Source organism: Peromyscus maniculatus, chromosome 15 (assembly GCF_049852395.1).
Source record: "Peromyscus maniculatus bairdii isolate BWxNUB_F1_BW_parent chromosome 15, HU_Pman_BW_mat_3.1, whole genome shotgun sequence".
Classification (NCBI taxonomy): Eukaryota; Metazoa; Chordata; class Mammalia; order Rodentia; family Cricetidae; genus Peromyscus; species Peromyscus maniculatus.
Window position 1 is genome coordinate 32,567,912 of NC_134866.1, and position 6,056 is coordinate 32,573,967.

Genomic DNA, 6,056 nt, shown 5'->3' on the forward strand with positions numbered 1-6,056 from the left:
AAGAAGAATGGTGAGAAGACGCCAGAGCAGCAAGCTGAAAAACCAGCTGAGTTTTGGCGTTTCCTCTTTTTCTTTTACACCCTACCAGTTGCATACAGCACATTTTATAACTTGCTTTATTCATGTTTTATGTCTTAGCTATAGTAGATGGCGCCGTCATTCTCTTTCCCATTTTGTGGTTGCAATGGTCATTTGACAATGATTTATTTAATCAGTTCATTACTTATAAACATCTAAGCTTCAATCAAGTCATAGGCAATAACAAATGGTGCTGGAGTGATCACTACTCAACAAGGAGAATTTACATCCATGCACAGATGGTGAATTCCCCCAAAGTATAGCTGCTGAGGAACTGAGCATGTGTGTATTGTCAAATCACCACCCCAGAGGGTCCGACCAATTTGCATGCCTAACCAAAACTCACAAAAGCACCTATACCCCCACATCTTAGGAAACATAGTGTATACAATATTAAACTTCTGCGTCTTTGCTAATTGGATAGCTAAGTTATGGTGTTTCATGGTATTGTTCCATTAGAAGAAGCATAGCATGAACTTGCTGCATTGAGAATCTTACAGCAGCTAGGTAGTGATGGCTCACACCTTTAATCCCAGCACTTGGGAGGCAGAGGCAGGAAGATCACTGAGTTTGAGGCCAACCTGGTCTACAGAGTGAGTTCCAGAACAGCTAGGTCTACACAGGCAAACTCCGTCTTGAAAAAACAACAACAAAAATCTTACAGCAAAAGATTTTGCAATACATATCTGCAAAGGCAGTGGTTATGGGACCAAATCTTAGGATATTTTAAGAGAATTTTTGCAAGAAAATTGCTTACTACCTCTAACACAGTAAATATTCAGTAATTTTTAGTTATTTGGATATTTACTACCCAAAAGAATGAAAATAATGTCAGACTTTCCCTCAATAAATATGTTCAATTATTAAGAGTATTAAAGGGAATGTTTCTGATTTTTCATATAAACAAAATAATATACATAATAAAATATGTGTAAAGTTAAATATAATACAAAATGTAGCCCATGATCATCTGAGTGTTGACCCTTGTTTGGATCCCAGCTTTCTCTCTCAGAAGTTAAAATCTAATGGGCATTCTGTTGCCACCAGATTGTTTAGTCTCTTCTGAACAAAGCAGAAGCCAACCCACCTCCCCAGGCTTCTATACTGCCAATCTGCAGTATGAGAATGTTCCTCCTGACCTCAGGTCCGGGGGTGGGGTGATAGGAGATGTCTTCAGATCACTGTTGGGTGGTGGGGTCTTGATTCTCCTGGGAAGCAGGGCTCCTCACATATCCTTCTTGTGTCCAGGACAGGGAGCATCTTCTTTGTGTCTGTTTGTACTTCCAAGTGGGTTTGAGCCAAATGTCCTTCTCTCCTGCATTACATTCAGTGGCTCTCTCTGGGAAGATGAGGCCTGCTGCCCACATGCCCATTGTATCGGGACACTAGCCACCTGTCACATTGCTTGCCTAAGAGAGTCAGTACTGAAGCTGTGTGTGAATATGACCACCTCTACCCAACTGAGGCTGTGTGTGAATGTGACCACCTCTACCCAACTGAAGCTGTGTGTGAATGTGACCACCTCTACCCAACTGAAGCTGTGTGTGAATGTGACCACCTCTACCCAACTGAAGCTGTGTGTGAATATGACCACCTCTACACAACTGAAGCTGTGTGTGAATGTGACCACCTCTACCCAACTGAAGCTGTGTGTGAATGTGACCACCTCTACCCAAGTGAAGCTGTGTGTGAATGTGACCACCTCTACCCAAGTGAAGCTGTATGTGAATGTGACCACCTCTACCCAACTGAAGCTGTGTGTGACTGTGACCATCTCTACCCAACTGAAGCTGTGTGTGACTGTGACCACCTCTACCCAAGTGAAACTGTGTGTGAATGTGACCACCTCTACCCAGCTGAAGCTGTGTGTGAATGTGACCACCTCTACCCAACTGAAGCTGTGTGTGAATGTGACCACCTCTACCCAACTGAAGCTGTGTGTGACTGTGACCACCTCTACCCAAGTGAAACTGTGTGTGAATGTGACCACCTCTACCCAACTGAAGCTGTGTGTGAATGTGAACACCTTTACCCAAGAAGCTCAACGGGACTTGACTGAAGACACATTCTGACCAATGAACAGCAAGACTTGTCTGCACCAGCCTCCCACAGATGTACAGAGTCATTTTGTCTGAATCCTTGGGCTGGCTTTCAGGATTTAATTATGGTCAGTGTGAACCCCACCTCATCTGCTTGCTTAAGAGAGCAGAGATTTGTCCTAGAGAACTATTCAGAGGATCTTTTCATTGCATTTCCCCTTGTCTGTCAACAACCACAGCTCTGTGATTCTTTACCTTTGGTGGCCTTTGTTATTCCTTGAGACCTCTATATGCCCAGTGGATACCCTGATTGCTTCTCCTTCTGCCTTCATAGTTCTCCAGATTAGAAACAGGAGCATTTCCCTGTCACACACATTAGGTCTTCTCATAAAATTTAGTTACAAAAATAGCTCTTCTCTTAAAGAATAAAAAAAGAAAGAAATCTAACAAAGAATAAAGACCAAGAATCTGAAAATGTTTTGTTTCATGGACTAAGAAATTGGGAGCTGGGTGGCAATGGTGGTTTTGAACACATCAGTTTCTACTACCAAGAAATTGAACACCCACCAGGACTAAATCCTGAAGAAAAAGAAAAATCCAAACAGACTAGTAATGAGCAGGGAGCTTGAATCAGTAGCCAATTATCTCCCAAGAAAAGAAACCCCAGGACCACACAACCTTCCTATTGATGTCTACCAAAAGTATTCAAAGAACCTATAACAGTCCTTCTCAGGCTCTTCCAAAAAAGCAAAAGGGAATGTTCCCAAGCTTATTTAATTTCCCTGACACCAAAGCCAAAAGAAAGAACAAGAAAAGAATTCCACAGAGCAATATCCATGATGAAAGTAAACAAAAATTCTCACTTGAAAAACCCAAGCAATCTGAATTCATCAACACATTAAAATGACCATATACTATGAACAAGTGGGAACTGTCTCTAGGACATAGGAGTCTTGGTGCTCAAATTAATAATTGCAATATACCACAATAATAGAACAGAGGATAAAAATTAGATCATTGCAAAAGATGTAGGAAATGCATTCAACAAAATTGAACACCTTTCATGATAGAAACAGAAGTCTTACAAATCAAGATATAAAGCATGTACCTCAGCATAGCAAAACAAGACATGCCCAAAGAGAAAGTCATATTCAATGGTGAAAAGCTGAACCCTTTCCTCTATGATATGGAGGGGAGATGTGTTCACTTTCACCACTTACATTCTATATAGGGTTTTAAAAATATATAAACAAAACCAAACATCCTAGAGATCTTAGCTGGACAAAGAGTTGAGAGAAAGAAATGAAGACATTCTAGGGAAAAGGGAAAAATAAAACACTCTTATCTGCAAATGACACAATTATATACAGAGACCTAAAACGACATTTCTTTCTAAAGAAAACATACAAATGGGCAAAGGTGCATGTAAAAATGCTCAATATCACCAACTATCAGAGAAATGTAAATGAAAGTCACCATGAGGTAAGGGGTGGGCTTGTTATCCAAAAGTAAAAGACATTGGGCCAGTGAAATGGCTCAGTGGGTGAAGTATTTATTGTGTAACCTTGACAACCTGAGGTCCATCCTCAGGACCCATGGAAAGGTTAGAAGGAGAGAAACATTTCACCAAGGTGTTCTCTGACCTCTACACCAGTACTGTGGCAGAATGTGTGTGTGTGTGTGTGTGTGTGTGTGTGTGTGTGTGTGTGTGTGTGTGTGTGTGTACAATCTTTAGGTCATAATCTTTCACCTTTTTAATAAAATGCATACGTTCTAGAAGAGCAATGTGCAGCATGATGATTTTAGTTAAAACTAGTAGAATGAAACAAACTTTGCTGCAAGAGTAAATAAATGAAAAAATAAAATAAACATATGAATTGATGGGTTGATTGGCCTTAGAGGAAATTTTCATAATGTCTAGGGAGATGTAACTATCACCACACTGTACATCCTAAATATACAGTGTTCAGCTGTCAGTCAGAACTCATTAAATGTTAAGTAGAATAATGTTAAGACTACCCAAATGCAAATCGACTGGTTAACAATTTCCAAAGGTGGTAGGAAGAAGAAGAAGAAGAAGAAGAAGAAGAAGAAGAAGAAGAAGAAGAAGAAGAAGAAGAAGAAGAAGAAGAAGAAGAAGAAGAAGCCGCCTAATCATTTCCAAGAGAAACAAAATCTAAGTTTCATATGGCAAGACATAATAGTAAGCAATAGTTGCACCATCAATGCTTCTGGTTAAATGGGAGTTCACTTATCAACCTGGAACTTCCCTCACCACACTTGCATGCACTTCAGCACACTAGAAGTTTTAAATAGCACGTTTCCACCTACCTGGAAAGGCCTTCTCAGCCGTCTAGACAGATGGGTGTCTAGCCTCTTCCTAGAATGCTCCAATTCACTCCATGATAACCCTCTCCACTTTATTTGGTGAATTGGCAATTAGTAATTCTTAATTGCCTCTACCACTTGCTGCAGACAGGTCAGAGGTCATCTCTGCAGGCAACCTGCAAAGCAGCATGAGCACAACGAAGATTCCTGTGTCCCCCCAGACAGATAAATATTCGTAGCTTGACATCTACAGTAGAAGTTCACATTGATGATATTGTTTTTGAGACAAGGTCTCCTATAGCCCAAATTCATTGTAACCAAGGATGACCTTGCACTCCTGATGTTTCTGCCTCTTCCTTCCAATTGTTGGGATTATAGAACTATGTCACCACACCTGGCTTATGTGGTGATGAAGATCCTGCCCAGGGCCTTGTGCATGCTGGGCAAGCTGTCCAACAATAGAGCTAGGTACATTCTCAGACCATGATTTTATTAATTAAAAAATATGAAACACCTTCACCTTCTTCTCCTGGCTCATACTTCCCCACTGCATTGACTGGACATGGCCAGATGACTTACTTTGACCAACAGAAGGTAAGCACACTTGAGAAGGGTAGAAGATGCCCATGGTTTGAACTCTCTCTGGCTCTTTCCTCTGCTACGGGAAGATCGAAGGTAACATTTGATTCAGGAGCATGGAAGCCCCACTGGCAGACCTGACCCTGGTCTTCAGCTAGAAGTAAGCCTAGGTGACTGATAGCCTAAGGCAGAGCTACGTTAGTAGCTCTGAAGAAAAAAAAAATGTACATGCACACACACACACACACACACACACACACACACACACACACACACACTCAGAAATACTATTCAGCTTAAGAAAACAGACAGGAAGGTAGGGCAAACATTATGGAAGAGGAAGGGGAGCAATGGACAGAAGGAAGAGAAGCCAAAAAGTACAACGGCAATAAATAGGGACAAACTACAGTATATCTATGTATGAGAATATAGTTAAACACACACACACACACACATATATTTACCTTTCAGGGATTTTAATGGTCAAAACAGAGAGGTCTGGTTCATTTGAGCTCCTTCACTGCCAAACCAGGGGGCAGTGACTGTTTCAGCTTCTCAGCCTTCTCCTTGTCTGTGATGACCAGGGTGTAAAGGTACCTGCTGCAGCGAACCTTGAACTTCACATTATCCTTGTTCTTCTTGAGCTTGACAGATTTGGCATCCTTCCGCCGTGCTGTGAGCGGAAAGTCCTTGACTTCCTCAGTTTTCCGAGGCATGGCAACAGACGCTCGGTGCTGGAGACCACACAGCGGCAAGAACCAAAGAGCTAATTGAACATATTTTGTATGTCATTGACTAATATATGGTAATATGATTTAAAATAATGCACCACAACTCTAGTCACAAGGGAGATTGGCACATGCAGATTTTAGTTTAGCTTTTAGTGGATCACTCTGCTCTTCCTAACACATGGATGCATGAGCAGAAGAGATATTTAAAGATGAAAATGAGAAGATGAAGCCATAGAGAACTGGGAGAAACCGAGCTCACAGACCTTAGGAAGAATGTGAGGAAGAATCAAATGGTCATTTA

General features: G+C 41.2%; 1 pseudogene; it reads right to left on the reverse strand.

Annotated features, from left to right (window-relative positions):
* Positions 1-5,495: 5,495 nt before the first annotated feature.
* LOC102912659 (large ribosomal subunit protein eL38 pseudogene) lies at positions 5,496-5,740 on the reverse strand (annotated as a pseudogene).
* Positions 5,741-6,056: the final 316 nt, after the last annotated feature.